The 17976-nt window shown below is 44.7% G+C and overlaps 1 protein-coding gene across 5 annotated transcripts in view; it reads left to right on the top strand.

Moving 5' to 3' along the window:
• Positions 1-17976, top strand: part of PTPRG (protein tyrosine phosphatase receptor type G) — a 680315-nt gene that overhangs the window by 553084 nt on the left and 109255 nt on the right. The window lies entirely within an intron of this gene.

The raw sequence follows: 17976 nt of genomic DNA on the forward strand, positions 1-17976 counted from the left end.
AAGAGACATGTTTGGGTGACAAATAGAAGCAGTTGTGGGAATAACTTCAGTTAAATAGATATGTTCAGAATTGCCCTTTTGACTAGTAATGTATCAGTCATTCTCTCTGTATCTTTACCTTGTAACATCAACACCAGTTAACTTTTGGGTGTCTTACTTTTTAACTGTTTCCCTGTTGAGATCAGGAGTTTGGACCTGTTCCCAACAGCCTACTGTGCAGTCTTCTTATTAACATCCTCGCCAGGCAAGAACCCCACCTCCAGCTCTCCACTCCAGCTAGACACCATGTGGCCTTTTAAAACTATTATTTAACAGTTTCCTTCCCATATCTGATAAACAGAAGTTTATAAATTTCAGGCATCTTAATCTTTTCTATTTCTACTTTCTCGTGTGAAATGAACATGAATGACTCTCCCAGGAAACTAGAAAGTCTGATTCTACCCTTGCAGCACTCCCTCAAGCTCTGTGATTTGTCATAATTGCGGTTTAGAACTCGGGAAACACTTAGAGGAATAAGGCTGATCAAAGTCCTAGTACTTAGAAGGGAGGAAGGAATAAGAAGCAATTTTCTTTGAGGGTGAAAAGATGGATCTTTCTCAAGCCAGTGCTCTCCTTCGAAATTATGAATTTGAGTAATATGGGAAGAGCTTGTGTCCTTTATCAACACTGGACGTAGACTGTGGTATTTTTAGCTTGGACAGTCATTTGGGGAGGTTTTGTTTCAAGAGCGCCCCCGCCCCCAATAAAGAGAACAGTTTACTGGCATCTGACCTTTGTGGGAACTGGGAAATGAGATTCTATTCCACAAATAACTGTGGTGATGTGTGCTTTGATGATAAGAGTGGGCCCATTTTCTAGGCTCGTATGTCTGAAGAGGAGCAAAAAGAAGAGGAAAGGGAGTTGAAGAATGTGACCATTTCCTTCCTATCTGTATGGTTTCATTTGAGGATGGTGAGGAAAAGCTAGTCTGGCCAGATTCCGTCCATCGAGAAACGCTTGAGATTCAAGTAATTTGGGGCCGACACTTTGTCAAGGGCGTCACTTGTCAGCTAGAACAATGGGAGGGTCAAGAAGCACACGAACCTGTAAAATATCTTAGGTTGGGCTGGCATAGGAAACCTCACTTGGGCTAATTTTGTTTTTTAACCAAGCTAAAAATAGAGAAAACGACCAAATTCGAAAGCTTTCTCCCAAGAGAACTTGCTTGGGAAAAGGAGGTTCTCTTAGGGATTGGCTGTTTCGTAAGAGGTGAATGTAGAGGACGTGTCGGGGATGAGGAATTTATACCACAAGTGAGCACAAGATCTGGGAGCTCAGAATTGCTGAGGTTATGACAGTTTCAGAGTTCTTTCCTGAAAAACAGGCTGAGCTTATGATATTTCAGCTGTGCAGAGAGAATGCGTGGCCCTCGTTACCTAAGAAAGTTAGAGAAGATCGTGGTTTCCGTTGCATTAATTTGTGAACGTGGGCGAGATCTTCCACTGAATGGGCTTTCTCTGAATTTGAGCAGAGCCGTGGACCCGTCCTTAAATATAGGGAACCAGTTCTTCATCCTGCAAGGTTTTGTTGCAATTCTCATAGTTTCCATCGCTGACTCCTAAGATGTGTGTACAGTAATGTTTTGTGATCTTTCTAGAGGCCGAGTTATAGGTGCAGTCTTATTTCTTTTTTAAACATATTATTGGAGTGTAACGTATGGAAAAGTGCACACGTAATATGTGTACAACTTGATGAATTTTCACAAACTGAATACGCTTGAGTAACAAACACCCAGATCAAGAAACTAACATCACCAGCTTCTCAGGAGCACCTCCGTCTCCCTCTTCTTGGTCACTGTCCGTTGCCAAGGGTAACTACTACCATGAATTAGCTTTGTCTGTTGGTCAGTTTCATATAAATGGAATCATCTAATTTGTCCTCTTTTATGTCTCGCTTCTTTTGCTCTGCACTGGTTTTGAGGGTCATCTATATACTGTTGCATGTAGTTGTAGTTTGTTTTTTTTTTATTGCTGAATTTCCTTGTGTGATTGTACCTGAATTTATTTATCCATTTCAATATACATGAATATATGGATTATTTCCATGTTTTGATGATTATGAAAATTCTTGAACATACCTTTTAATGAGCATTTGGACACATCTCTGTTGGGTGCACAGCCAGGAGTAAAGGACTGCAGCCTAGAGTACACATATCTGTTCAGATTTGGTTAGACACTGCTCAGTAGTTCCCCAAAGTGATCGTATATACCTCTTTGCACTTCTGCCAGCAGCGTATGAAAGTTTTCTATTTTTTGGCAGCCTTTTTTAAGGTATAATTTACGTACTCTAAAATTCAGTTGTTGTAAATGTACAATTCAATAATTTTTAATAAATTTATTGTTGTGCAACCATCACCACAATCCAATTCCTTCATGCCCATTTGCAGTCAGTTCTTTCTTCTGTCCTCAACTCTAGGCAACCTCTGATCTGTTTTCTCTTTCACTTGGTGTTAGGATTTTAAGATCTATCCATGTTGTAGCATGTATTAGCAGTATTCTTTTTATTGCTGAATTGTATCCCCATTTGCTTTTTTTTAATAACAGCTTTATTGAGATTTAATTCACATACCATAAAGTTCATTCTTTTAAACTGTCCACTTCAGTGGTTTTTAGTATATTCACAAGTTGTGCAATCATCACTGCTGTCTACTTCCAAAACATTTTTATCATCCCCGGAAAGAAACTCCATACTGATTAGCAGTCAATCACTCCTTGTTCTCTTTCCCTTTCTTTCTCCTGTCCCTCACTCCTCCCAGCCCTAGGCAACCACTAATGTACTCTCTGTCTCTATGGATGTGCTTATTCTGGATAGTTCATATAAAAGGAATCATACAATCTATGGCTTTTTGTCTCTGGCTTCTTTCACTTATCATCATATTTTCAAGGTTCATCCATAATCAAACATGTATCAGAATTTGATTCCGTTTTATGGCCAAATAATATATCATTGTATGGATATACCACATTTTGGTAATCCATTTATCAACTGGTAGACATTTGAGTTTTTTCTACTTTTTGACTGTTAAGAATAATGCTGCTGTGAACATTCATGTTTCAGTTTTTGTGTGAACATATGTTTTCAGTTCTCCTGGATATAAACCTAGAAGTAGAATTGCTGAGTCATATCGTAGCTCTACATTTACAGTTTTGAAGAGCTGCCAAACTGTTTTCCAAAGCAGCCGCACCAGTTTACACTCCCATCAGCAGTGTATGAGGGTTCTGATTTCTCCACATCCTCACCAACACTTGTTACACATCTTTTCTGTTTTAGCCATTCTAGTGGATGTGAAGTAGTATCTCTTTGTAGTTCTGATTTGCATTTCCCTAATGACTAATGATGTCCCTATTTGTTTTTAAATGCACATTTCATGGAACTGTGGTCCACGTGACCAAATGCTCCTCCTTTTTTTCCCCAGGAAAACTCAGGTAATTCCAGAGCACTGTAAGCCAAAAACCAGCTACAGGTGCTGGCAATCATCAGGCAGCCTGGACAGCTTAGGTTATTGATCTTAGACATCTAAGCAGTAAAGAGCCAACACAAAGGAGGAGTCCCTTTCTCTTCAGTCTTCTGCAAAAAAAGATTTCAAAAAGAGAAGGATGGTATTCTGTAATCTTCAGCTAATTCAAAAAGAGCAAAGCCTAATTGGTATTTTCTACCTGAACATTACTGGAAGCTTTCGGTGCCTAGGAGAGCTATGATGTTGAGCATGGAGCTATACATTTATTGGGCTATTGTCACAGAACAAAGAAAAATAAATCAATTATGTAGGACAGGAGTCAGTAAACTTCTTAGTTTAAGGACCAGGTAGTGGGCCACATGGTCTCTGTTGCAGCTACTCAGTTCTGCCACTGTAGCTGAAGGTAGCCGTAGACAATCTATAAATGAATGGGTGTAGAAAACGTCTTCCAATAAAACTTAATTTATAAAAATAGGTAGCAGGCCAGATTTGGCTTGGGAACCATAGTTTACTGACCCCTGCTCTAGGGGATGGCTCAAACTAAAATGGAACCTAATCATAGGCTTGATTTAAGGTAAATATTTTCTGTCTTAAAGATGGTAGCAGCCATGACTGTGAAAGTGTCCACTGGCTAGTTCTACTTTCCCATTCTACTACAAGACCCGAGGACCAATCAGAGGTTTGTTAACTTAGTAACCAACCACTCACCAGTTCACCTTAACACCTGGTCAACTTTCACACCAGAAGTGCAAGCACAGCCTCAATGGACTGAATATAAGCACCCCACTTTACCTCATTCCTCTGGCTGAGATCATTAAGTAATGGTCATTGAGCAGCACTGTGGGGGATGCCTGAGTTAATGTGCCCCCACCCTGCCCCTCTGTCAGCATGATTGGATGGACTGGAATAGAGAAAACAGAATCAAGCCTTCCAGTGCCAAGCACAAGATGCATGGCCATGCAAGACACCAAAGGAAAGGGGGGAAAAGTCATCTTAATATTGTATTCTTGCTGAAGAAAGACTTATAATGGATGTCATCCGTAAAAAATATGAAGCTTTAGTTCCAGTAAATGGAAACAATATTTAGGCTTGGTGGATTGTTCAAGGGACATCCAATTTGCCACTCTGCCCTTTGTCGGTAAATAACTTGGACAGACTTTAGGATTTAATGGGCTGTCATTTCAGTTATTCTGTGACACATCCCGGGCACACGGAAGAGCCTTCGGGGATTACGTGCCGAATACTCTCTATTGTGAAGACTTTTGGAACAGTGAACGGAGAAAAACGACTTTCCTTCCAACAACATGAAACATATGGTTTATTAATTTAACGAAACCCGTTCAGACCACAGTGGAATCAAAACCACTTGATCTGATAATTTGATTTGATGGCTTAATTAAAGTGACACTGTATAATGTAATAAAAGCAAAGGAAATGGGGAGGACACTGGGCTGCCTGGGTGCCCTCCAGTCTCCTAAGCCAATGCCTGGTTTTTTGGAAGATGGTCTTTGCTTCTGCTCATGGAGGGATCCCTTTTTTAGCTACATTTTCAGTGCTAAAGATTGCTTCCTGTTTTGTTTAAAAGCAGTTTTTAAGGACACATACCACTGTGTGAGAAGGTCTAAGTAACTAGCCTATTTTAAATCAGAGTACATTGAGAGGGAGCATCACATTTTCCACCCAAATTAGCAAACAAAGAAGGAAACCCATGATTGCTTTTAAAAGAGTTTGACATTGAAATCGTGGTTTTCTGCTATTTTTGGAGAAAATACTAATGTTGTTCTGTTTTCAGTTTAATCATTTCCACTCCAGATTAATGAGCTTGAGTTACTTTATCTTATTAAAAGAAGCTCTGATATAAGCACTTAATTCCTTTGTAGGCATATGTCCTCCCAGAAACTCTTCCAAAAAGTTATCTTGTTACTTTCAGAAACCTTCAGCACAGAAAAGTACTAAGAGAAACACATTTTTAATGTAGCCCCCGTGGAGTGTTTTTAACTCCCTTCATTTGAAAATAACTATCGTTTGTCACCACTACTTTCTAACCTTGGGAGTGAGTAAGAAAGAAGGCAAAAAGTGGGGCTGTGTTTAAGACTCTCCAACATCCTTTCATAATTTTGAAGGTCATGCCATATTATAGCAAACATTTTTCCACGCTCAGACATCCCATGATTACTGTAATTTTATGTAAATATTTAAAGAGTTGGTGTAAGTTCCCTTTGATTGGTTGACATACAGTTGATACTTCGTAGACATTCAGTGTAGCATTAACTACTTTTGCTTCATGTTTTGTAGGTAGTGAATTTCTTTTCATGTATCAGACGTCTTCATCTGCCATTGAAGAGCTTATTGACTCTAGGAGCTGTGCCTGAAGCATCCTTACAAGGCAGTTTAGGGGATTTTGTGTACCAGATGTATACTAACCTTTTTCGTTCGTATGTGGTGTATTTAATCCTCAAAACAACCTCTGCCAGGATTCACTTTTCATTTATCAGATGTTTGTTGAGCATCTACTATGAACAAGTTGTAGGCATTAGAAATAAAGGATAACAAGGGAGAGGAATCCCTCATCATGGAGATGTTTTAGTGGGGAGGAAGAAATAAACAAATCAACCAATGATAAAGCTTCGGTGTTGTTCTGAAGAAGATCAAATCAGGTAGTGTGCTAAGAGTGTGGAGTGTGGTGAGACAGTGGGGAAGAGATCTTCCCTGGATGGGGCAGGTGGTGATAAGGAGCCAGCCCTGCAAGTTCTTAGAGGGAAAGGTCATTTGCAAAGGCCCTGAGGCATAGGAATTAGCATGAGGAGGTGGGCAAGGGTCAAGTCTGGAATAGACTTTTCTGGGTAAGGAATTAAGATTGTATTCTTACAGCCATGGGAAGCCTCTGGAGGGTTTTAAGCAGGGCTGTGGAACAGGTTTTTGAACCCGTCACTCTGACTATTGTGTCAAGAATGTTTGCAGAAGACCTGGGTGGAATCTGCAAGACCAGCAGAGGCCAATAGAAATATTCCTGGCAGGATGACAGTGGTCAGATAAGGGTGATCCTGGTGGAGGTAGAAGTGGTCCATTAGGGATGGATTTTGGACTAGATCCTCTGAGATTTACTAACAGTTTGGATGGAGGATGGGTGGGAGTGAGCAAAGAGAGAAAAGCAGTATTATTGTTTCTCTTTAACACTCAGGTGTCTGAGACTCAGAGGGAGCAAGTGATCCATCACCCAGAGCCTTTCAGCTGGGAGGCGGTAGAGCTGAGATGTCAGCTGAGATCCTCTTATGTCCAAACACAGCATTCTTTCCGTTTTCCCAGGGGCTGCCAGCTTCCAAATGAATCCATGAGGCCCGTGGCCTCTTTGTTTTAGATGTCATCAGGTGGCTTGAACAACACAGCTTATTACTCCTTCCCTAAATGAAGGAGCTTTAAAACTAAACGTTGCTTGTAGGAATCGGGGGCTCTTCCTAAAGATAGGGCTCAGTCTTTATCTGTTTGGCTTGCTTTTGGTGGGTTTCTTGGGTGCTCGGGGCACAGGCTACTAAGGCCTATGTACAGGGTCAGTTCATGGGAGGACCAGTGCACCCACTTGATCTGGACGGTGAGGCTTCTAGGCTGAGGATCATGTGCATCCTTGAATCAACAGGGCCTAACACGGTACTTAGGACATAATAGGTGTGCAGTCATTGCTTATTGAATGAATGAATGAGTGAATGAATGAATGAATGATGAGACACTATATGGCAGTGGGTAAGAATATAGATTTTGTCTATATTCTTATATAGATTCTATATAAGATTCTATATAAGATTCTATAGATTCTATATATAGATTCTATATAAGAATATAGTCAAGCAAACCTGGACTGAAATTCTAAGCCAACCATTTACTTCTGTGTGACATTGCTCAAGTTAATATCTAAGTTTTGGTTTCCTTTTCTGTAGAAGAGAGATAACAGTCACACCCCCCTCCTTGGCTTGTGACCTTTTAAATGAGACAGTGTAGGGAACAAATAGTACAGAGCCTGGGACATGGGAAGTACTCTGTACTTAATTGTACTTTCTTGTCAGTGGGTCAGCAGTGGCTTCTTTCTATGCTCAGGACAACCTGTTACATGTGGCGTGATCACTGGAATATTTCAGAATAAGGGGACCATGCTCTCTTCCTGGTAGAAGTGAAAAGCCAGGCTGTTTGAACTTGTTAAAACCTTTCCAGTGAAATCCACAATCCTTAACACAATCCACACGTGCCATCCCCCTCTCCAGCCCCATCTTGCACTTCACTTCCCTTGGCATCCTGCACTTCAGTCCACCAGCCACCCTCCAGTCCCAGCAGGTTGTTCCCTCTGCCTGGAAGGCCCTTGCCTCACCTCTGTGCCTAATTGACCCCTCTCAGCCTTCACAGCTCAGCTTTATGGTCCCTTCCTCAGGGAAGTTTCCTGGCTGCCTCGGCCCAGCCATTTGCATTAGGGCACCAGTACCTTTGTCTTACAGCACTTCCCACAGTTGGAATGTTACATGAATTTCTGTGATTTTTGTTTTTTTTCCTAATATCTAGATCTCTCGTTACCACATAGGCTCCATGAGGGGTGAAACTGTTTCTTTTCTTTTCTTTTTTTGGAGAGAGAGTGCAGTGCTCACTGTTGGCTCCTCAGTAAATATTGGATTGGATGGATGGATGGCACAGTTGGGGCATTTATGATCTAGAACAGGCTGGGTGCTCTTATGGGAGGAGCATATCCAGGCATGTGGAGTAGGATTCCCTGCCCCCGATACCTGAATCAGAGAGGCTCTTGGGATTTGGAAAGCCATCTTCTGCTTTGACCATAAGCCACCTGGATGGAAGCATTCATCTTAATAAACCACAGAGAGAGAGCTTTCCTCTCCGTCCCAAGGAATAGGTGCACTACCACACCTAAAAGCAGAGAATGGAGGCACTTAGAGCGGCAGGCGCTGGTGTCAGGTGGCCCCCAGGCAGAACTGCCTTATGGCTGGGGAGCTGTTGAGCTGATATTGTTAACAGATGCCAGGGGCCATCTATCGTTTTCACACTTTATAAATATTACCTAATTACTTAATCCTTTGTCTCCAGGCAGGTAGGCAGAGTTTGATCTTCAAGGTCGACTTAGCAACCCTCCTACAGCTTCAGCTTTTCTTTACTGTCTAGAAAAATCTTCCCTGACATTGGGTTTATTTGTGTGGCTACCGCGGTGCTTGTGAACAGCAATCTGGAAACTAATAAAGACCAACAGCATCCTTCCTCCTAGAGCGACACACTTCCCCTTTCTCTCGATGAGTAGCATTCACAACCCGTGAAGCATGAGGCTCCGCGATGTGCGTGTGCATCTCCTTGGAGTCATGGGAGGAATATATAGCTGGGAGGCAGACTGTTTGTCTTCCCCATTCTTCCTACTGATTATTCTGTAAACAAACACGGGTTCGTTGAAGTTGTTTTTCCTCAGGTAAAAGGAACATGGACAGAACCCTTGGCTTTCTCATGACATAAGAAACGGTCTCAGCTCCCCAGCCCCTGAGGCCTGAGAATCAGACTATGTGTAAAGGCACAGGAGTGGGCGCCCATGTTGAGTCCTCTTGAATCATCTTGTTCTCTTTCCTTCTCAGCACAGCTAGTGGTCATCATGGTTGCTGGCTTCACTCCTGGGCCCTCTCTGGACGGATGTTATGATTCCAAAGCACTAGCATGGACTGAAATGAGAATCTTGGCTGTCCCATTTCAAATCTCTGCCTCTGTTGAGAAGGTGCTATCTATATGTCTGACACTGAATGCTAACAGGTATAATATCAAGGGCATGGAACCCTGCAGTTTCTATGCTTCTGGGCTGGCATCAGGAGAGGCTTCCCAGAAGAGAGAAACCTTCTCACTGAGAAATGTACTAACCATTTAAAGCTGTTGGTTTTCACCAGCCAACTAGAAGCCCAGTCTCCTCAGAGCACGTGGACCTGTATACTGGAGGCAGCCAAGAGTCCAGGCCGAGGTGGCTCATTTCCTCCTATGGTCTGCATAGGTGATTTCCAACTGGGGCCCACTGGGGACACTGCCTGTTCACAGGCTGGTCTCTCCATGCAAGTGGCGGGCTCCCTGTTCTTCTGTTGGGTCCTCTTGACCAAGCCCAGGAGGGGCTGCTTGAGGCCAGTCCCCAGCACCCTAGAACCATACCATATAGGGCCATCCTTACCAAATGACCAGTTGGTGCAGATGCCATATCTGGGGGTTGAAATGAGGTTGGAATCCAAATAATGGAGCTCATCCTATGCCCCCCCGAACCAGAACTAAGAACAAATAAGAGAGGCAGATGCCAAGGAGGAGTTAGAGACTCAAAGCTAATAAGGTGAATATTGGGCAAGACCCAAGATACTCCTTTAAATATAGTAGGGTACCATATTAGGTATCACCATATTTGGTGATATATTTGGTAATACCTAATTCTAAGAGGAAAAATATTTTAAGGAAAAAGTATTTTATATTGAAACATATGAGGGCACCCTGACCTATTGGATCATAATTATCTAGACTCAATAATTTAAATAAAAGCCTAGCGAAACCCATCAGTGTGAGTCACTAGTTGATCACTTGACATGGCTGTTGGGATCACTTGTAAAGACAGCTCACGGGATCTTAGATCTCGGATAGTGTTTAGATGTCAATCATGCATTGCTGAGGGCAGCTATCGGACTCTAAGTGACCAGGTGTTTCTTCATAATAAAGGGGGCCATCCCATCATCTCAAGCGGTGGGAAATAGGAGACTCAGCCAGAGAAAACCCAGCTCCGGTACAAGGGCCCTGGACATTTGTCCACCGTAGACCTGCACCCTGGTCTCTGGTACAGACCTTCAGTTGGAGCCCATGACTAGAACAAGGCAGTGGGAGAAGGTGGAAGTTAATAGATACCACGTGGAAAGGATGCTGTGCTTAATTAAGGTGGGATAGGTCCATTTTGCCCTTTTGGCAGGAAATCACAGCATCTTAAAGTTGAAAGGGAGGAAGGGTCCCTAGGGTACATGGAATCCAGCCTTCCACCTGGTGTCCGAGAAGCAGCTATTGTAAAGTGGGGCTGGGAAGATGCATCATTCTGAACTTTGCCACCTCCCTTAGCGCCGAGCTGAACAATGCTTTTTCCTGCACAGGACAGGGACACCTCCCATGGCCTTTAGCTCTCAGAGGAAGAGGGATAGCGTGTAGAAAAAAGACTCCAAGGAGGGAGGAGAGGTCAGGAGTAGCATAATGTGGGAAAGTCAAAATCGCGTGCTTGGAGGACTGGAGAATTGAATTTCTGCCTCTGCCTTCCCAGACACTGGCTGCTGCTGTTGTTTTCTGAGCATGTGGCTCTGCTATACGTACAGCAGAGACAGCTGACGGGATCAGAAAGCATTTTCAAATTTTCTGTCTTCCATGGTAATTGCCACACGGAGCATCTAATACTCAGTTGTTGGCTGAGAAACTGAATTGCACGCCAGGGCTTGTTCATGGGAATGGAGGGGCTGCCATTGGATGGTGTAGAAAAAACTCCACAGGTGTATTAGAAAAACTGAATGGTTCTCCCTCCTGCACCGGGAAAAGCCCAGTTCTCCACCTCCTGTGTTTCTCCTTTGCTTTCACATGGAACACTTCACTGCTGCCACTTCTAGTCACCAAAAGTGTGGAGGCTTTTCCCCACAACAAACAGTTGTCTGTGACACCAGCTGGGTCTCCTATAATTTCACTCAATTCTGACACTATCTACCTACAGATAGCATCAGATCTCGCAGGTAAAGGGCTCAGTCCCACCAGATTGCTCCCACCCCACTTCAGATGCCAATTGTAAGTAATGGGTCCCTGGGTTACCCACGACTTCTGTCTGACTTAGCTACAAATCAGAGGTTCCCACAAGCCCCTCCTTGGGTTTGATGAATTTACTAAAATGGCTCACAGAACTCAGGGAAACCATTACTTACACTTACTAGTTTATTAAAGGATATGATAAAGAATATAGATGAACAGACTAGCCCTGGTGGTCTAGTGGTTAAGATTCTCTGCTCTCACCACTGCAGCCCGGTTTTGTTTCCCGGTCAGAGAACCACACCACCCGTCTGTCAGTTGTCATACAGTGGCCGCTGTGTGTTGCTGTGATGCTGAGAGCTATGCCACGGGTATTTCAAATACCAGCAGGGTCACCCATGGTGGACAGGTTTCAGTGGAGCTTCCAGACTAGACAAAAGGACCTGGCCACCCACTTCCAAAAAAATTGGCCGTGAAAACTCTGTGAATAGCGGCGGAGCATTGTCTGATAGAGCGCCAGAAGGTGAGAGGATGGCACAAAACACCTGGCAGGGTTCTGCTCTGCTGTCCACAGGTCACTAGGAGTTGGAGTCAACTCAGTGGCACTAACAACAAACGGATGAGCAGCCAGATGAAGAGATCCGTGGGCGAGGTCTGGGAGCGCCCCAAGTGCAGGAGCTTCTGTCCCTGTGGAGTTGGGGTGCGCCACCCTCCCGGTACGTGGATGTGCTCGCCAACCTGGAAGCTCCCTGAGCCCCGTACTTTGGGGATTTTTATGGAGGCTTCATCACGTAGGCACGCTCCATTATTAATTTCATTTCCAGCCCCTCTCCCCTCTCTGGAGAATGGAGGGTGGAGCTAAAAATTCCAAGCTTCTAAGTATGGCTTTGTCTTTCTGGTGACCAGCCCCCATCCGGGAGCCCAGCCAGAGTCACCTTGTTAGAACAAAAGATGCTCCTAGCGCTCTTATCACTTAGGAATTTACAAGGGTTTTAGGAGCCCTGTGTCAGGGACAAGGTCAGAGAACAGGTAATAAAACAAGAGATGCTCCTGGTGCTCTTATCACTTAGGAAATTACCAGGATTTTAGGAACTTTGTGCCAGGGCAGAGACCAATATATGTATTTTCTCTTATCCCATAATGGGTTACAGTTTGCATTAGTTAAAACACGATAGATTTAAAACTTGAAAGCAGTTGTCCTAGTGCTTGGTGGAACTTGGGGGCAACCGTGTGCCAGGGTCTCCCACATCATGAGAAAGTGGCCGTCCAGCAAACTCTGGCCTCGAGTCAGACCCACCCAGGGATGAACTCAGCTCCAACACTTACTAGCTTTGAGACCTAGTCTCAGACCATCCTCCTCCTCATTCTCTGCTTGCCAGCCATGCTTGTTTTCTTTCCAATGTTTCTATCACAGGACCTTTGCACATGCTGCTTTTTTGGTCTGACATATATCTAAGCTTCCTTCCTTCCTGCTTACTTTATAAACACCTAACTCATTGTTCAGACTTCAGTTCAAACATCAAACTCTGCTCGGTAAATCTTTCCTAACCAACCCCCCAAATCTAAGTCAAGGTCCTTTATTAAACCTTTTTACAGAATTACTATAATATTTTCCTTAAAAACATGTAATTACATAATCCTTAGTGCTGGGAGTATTTAACCTTTTTGGTGCCATGGACCCCTGTGGATCCCATAAACCTCTTCTCATATTGACGGTTTTTGATGCATAAAATAAAAATATAATAGATTACAAAGGAAGCCATTTATCCTTGGATATTATAAAAAAATTAAATTGTAATATAGTAATTTATCTGTTCTTGATGGAGGCATTAAATTATAAAGTCTAGCAACAGGTCTAATAATCATTGTAATTTTGAAATAATAATAAGCATGAAGGAAAATTTGAGATCTTGGCAACAACTGTCATCTAACAGAAATGCATCTGTGATTTCTATTGGTGATGTCACACAAGTCCTGCTAACACTTCTGCGGTTTATTGCCAACCTTTGAAATACAAGGAAATGCTAAATTTTAGTTAGATTAATGAGAATGAAAGTGTATTTTTTCCTATACAAATTCACAAATTTCTGTGGATTCTATCCAGCACCCCTAAAGAGCCCCAAGTTATGAACTCTGTTTTAGAGGATTAAGTGGTTGATGTCTGTTCCCCTCTGGGCCATAATCTATAGCAGGTCAAGGACCATGTCACCTTGAGTTCACCTTTATCCCTAGTTCCTGGTCAGGGTCCTGACATACAGCAGGTGCTCAATAAATATTAAACAATAGCTATTCCTTACAGCACTTTCCTATCCGTCAGCCAGCGTGTGCTTGTGCATTTCATGCATGCATCCCAGAAGCCTTTACCCAAGCTTTATCCAAGACCACACAGCTCGTGTGTCCAGAACCAGGGCAGTCTGAGTCTGGAGTGAATAAGTGGATGAATGACCCTCTTGAATCTCAGTCTCTGAAACAGAGGTAATGATGAAGCCAGCATCCCCACAAAATTCCTGTGAGAATTTGATGACATAATTTGTGAAAAGTGCTAACTCAGCCCGGAGCCAGGCTCATCAGATAGGACTCGTTCTTCTCGCAGTGTCAGCGCCAAATGGCACAGAGTGAAGGCCTTGCAGGTGGGCACCCTGGCACCACCGCATCTATTTCTAGCATCCCCGTGATGGCTTGAGGGACCACGAGCTTAGTTTGCGTTTCTGATGGGGCAGAATGGTGATTGGGCTGCATCCAGTTTTAGAGGGCCTCGAGGGAGCTGGAGGCTACTCTGGAAATTGTCAAGAAACCCCACACTCTCATCTGTCATTAAGAACAGAAGAGACCACGAAGCCAGAGGGAGCGGGAAGGAAGCTTTTTGCGCCAAGGATTGTTAACCCGCCCAAGAAGCCGCGGACCTGAGCCTCCAGTAGTGATGCACAGCGCCTGTGTGGGAGGGTTTTTACCTTTTAAGTAACCCTCCTGACATCTTTATTACCATCTTGCAGATAGGAAAACAGATGTGAGAGGTGTGTGTGGATAGAACGCACATGCCCACCCCCTTGTGCCCCCTACCCCTCTGGTGTGGAATATGACAGACTGCGTCCCAGTTCTGAACCCTTCTCCTACTCTGTGTCCTTGGCCCAGTCCTGGTCTCTCTGGACCCCAGTGTCCCCACTTGTCTTTAATGGGGAGAATAATTGAACCTGCCTCTTGGATTCAGTTATGCCTATGTGGATCATCTGAGATGAATGCACGGAGCCTGGCCGTCGTCATGTGCTTGGCAGCTGGCAGCCCCAACTAGATATTATTTGGATGTTGTAAATCCCAAAAATGCCGGAGCCGGGGTCCTGCTTTAATTTCATCCTTCCTGGTCCTGGCACCTTCGCCCATGCACTTTCCCTTTCATGAGCTCTTGGGCAGGGTCGGGGAGGTGACACCCAGCAGCACCGAGATTCCAGGTTTGAAGTCCGATATGATCTGCTTTGGGGGATTTCGTGTTTACCTAGACCTCTCTGATACAGCCCTGCAAAAAGAGAAATCCTTCCCTGAGGCCACTTCTTTGGAAATTTCCCCTAAAGGACTCCATATTCAAGGGTTCTTGAGCTGAGCTGGGGCGATAAAGAAATGACAGGCATTTAAGCTGTCTGAGGCGAGGCTCATGGCTCTGTTCCACCTGAGTAGTTCCCTTCTGCTTCAAGAGGAGAAATACTCCTGCTCTCTCTCCCTGCCAGGCAGGTCCCTGGGGAGAGGCATCTCCCTCAAGGTCCTCAGCTGGCTTAGGCCAAGTTTGTCCCTCTGACACCACCCTCTGTGGTATATAATATCACAGCTCTCCCTCCCCCGCCCCCCAGGAGGCAGCAATTTCGTTGCTGTTGACAAGCATTGTGAAATAATAGTGAATTGGCACCAGATTGCTTTGTTTGAGCAGTGCTGTCTCTCTGACTCCTGGTCAATAATTGGCCTGCTGCCACAGGTGTGAAACTCAGGGGGCGGGTGCCCCAAGGAGGCTCCCTGGGGAGGACCTTTAATAGTTTAAGGCGCTTGGAAGTTACCTGACTTGCACACAGAACGTATGACTAATTTATCTAATGCCCAAAATGAAGAGGATTGGGGTGAGGGTGGGGGAATCTGCCATTTCCTCGTGGAACCACTGAGAAAGTGTCCTTGACGTTGATTTAGAATCAGAGGACCTTGGGTGCTCTGCTAGGAGCCTCTTCATTATTTAACGAAGTCTGGGATCATAATTAAATGTGGTTCAGAATGAAGGCAGAAATTCTCAGTGCTGGCACCGAGCATCATCCGAGATGCCTGTGAAAAGCAATCAGACACCGGTGGGGGTGTAATCAGGCCCCTGAGAAGGGGAAGGCTGATGTCAGGAGCACCTCGCAGGGGATATTTGTTTAGAGAGCTGAATGTGGCACCTCCCGCCTGGTTAAAAGGCTTCGATTTTGTGCAAAAGGATATGTCAAGATGACTGGCCAGCTCCTTGTGTTAGGTGCAGTTGTGATGGCCGTTGTCAAGGGTGTTGGGCATCCGCTCTGTGCCGACAACAGTGCTCCTGGTGCCGTTTTACACCAGTGGAAAATACCCGGCTTTGGGGGCCAGGCAGCCGTGGGTGAAGCGGCCTGGGTAAAGGTAATGGGGAGTGGTGGGGACTACAGCAAATGTGAACACACACTCCCAGTCTGAAGGGGAGGCTACTCCAGGTAACCACTGCCATGTGTGCATGCAGGCCCAATTAAAAAATCCAGCTTTATATGTAAAATATACCAATTTGTAAAACACCGTGTGAGCCCAGCAGCTTGTCCCTGCATGTGCCATTAGGCCTCAGGCCCACAGATGCTGGTTTAGCCACAGTGTTCTCTGTAATCCTCACCCCAGTCCTGTGAGGAGGATATTGTTGGGTCCTGGCCATGCATTTTACAGATGAGAACATGAGGGTCTGGATGGGTCTGAGTCCAAAGCCCACACTTGTTTATACCACTTTTCCAAGCTGTTCCATAAAATTCCATAGCACTGCTTTTGTGTGTTTTATATTTGGAATTTTGAGGGAGATTTTGCTTGAAAAAATAGTTTCCGTCACTGAAAGAGCAAGCAAAACCTGGAAGCACAAGGCATGCTTCTGTGCTGTCTGCTTATTTTCCTGTTCCTTGGGGGGCATCTGGTCATCTCACCTCCCCAGCCGCCACGCATGCTGGAATTTTTTTTTTTTCTGGTGAGGAAGATTGGTCCTAAGCAAACATCTGTTGCCAGTCCTTCTCTTTTTGCTGAGGAAGATTAACCCTGAGCTAACATCTGTGCCCATATTCCTCTATTTTGTATATGGGATGCCACCACAGCATGGCTTGATGAGCGGTGCGTAGGTCCACGCCTGGGATCTGAACCTGCAACCCCTGGGCCACTGAAGCAGAGTGCACAAACTTAATCACCATGCCACCAGGCTGGCCCAACATGCTGGGATTTTTGTCACCTCCATACTCAGAATGCTTTTTCTGAGTAGCAAACATCCCCTCACTAAAAGTGTGAGGTAAAGACTGGGATCAGGATCTTCAGAGGAACTTGAGGCTCCTGAAGGTGACCCCAGGAATGGACTGTGTGGCACTGATTTTGCACATGGGGACTTCATCAGTGGCCCTGACTAAAGAGCAGAATGACTTCCCTCATCCCATCCCTGAACTTTGAGGCCCTGCCTGGGGCACTGGTGATAAAGAGCTTGGTTCCTGCGCTGGAGGTGCTCACAGGCCAGACAAAGAGACAAGAGAGGCGGACTGACGATGAGGACGTGGCGTGATGGGCACTTTGAGGAGGGGAGCAGAGGGGCTCTGAGGCAGAGGAGACCTCAGAGGGGAAGCATGATGTTGAAGTCGGATCTTCCAGGAGGCTGGGGTGAGGGCTGGCCAGAGATGAGTAAGTGAGGAGGAAAATGGAAAGTGATGAGGTTGGAGATGTGGGAGGGGGTCATGTCACACAGGACCCATGGACCTGGGGAAGGACTAAGGATTTTATGTCATACACCCAGTAGGCCATTCATTCGGGCAATATATTTTGAGAGCCCACTCTGTTTTAGTACCGAGGATAATATAGCAAACAAGACAGAAAAGGTGCCAGCCTCATGGAGCTTACCTTCTAGTGGGGGAGGTAGATTATTTATTGCAGGTTGTCAATGAAGTCAATCATATAATTCCACGTGGTACTAAGTGCTAGGAAGAATCTCAGCTCTGTGGAGGAGTGGACCTCTCAAGCTGTGCTGAGGGCAGAATTGGGTGCTAAGGATACAAATGTAGTCGGTAAACATGTTTCAAATGAAGGTTTGGCCTCCTTTTGTCTTCCAGGTCTGCGATCAGCCAACCACTGACCACAGGCCAAAACTCGCTCACCACCTTTTGTACAGCCATAAGCTAGGAATGGTTTTTATATTGTAAGCAGTTGAAAAAGAATCAGAGGAAGAAGATCTCATGACACATGAAAATCATATGAAATTGGAATATAGTGTCCATAAATAAAGTTTTATTGGAGCACAGCCACACTCATTCATTTACATATCGCCGAGGCTGCTTTTGCCCTTCACAGGCAGAGTTGGATGGTTGTGACAGAGACCATATGGTCCACAAAGCAGAAACTATTTACTTTTTGGCCCTTTACAGAAGAAGTTTGCCACCCCCTGTTCTAGGTCCTCCTAGTACTCTGCAAATGCCTCCTCCAGATTTGGCCCAGAAAACTCCTCCCTC

This window comes from Diceros bicornis, chromosome 2 (assembly GCF_020826845.1).
Source record: "Diceros bicornis minor isolate mBicDic1 chromosome 2, mDicBic1.mat.cur, whole genome shotgun sequence".
NCBI classification, from domain to species: Eukaryota; Metazoa; Chordata; class Mammalia; order Perissodactyla; family Rhinocerotidae; genus Diceros; species Diceros bicornis.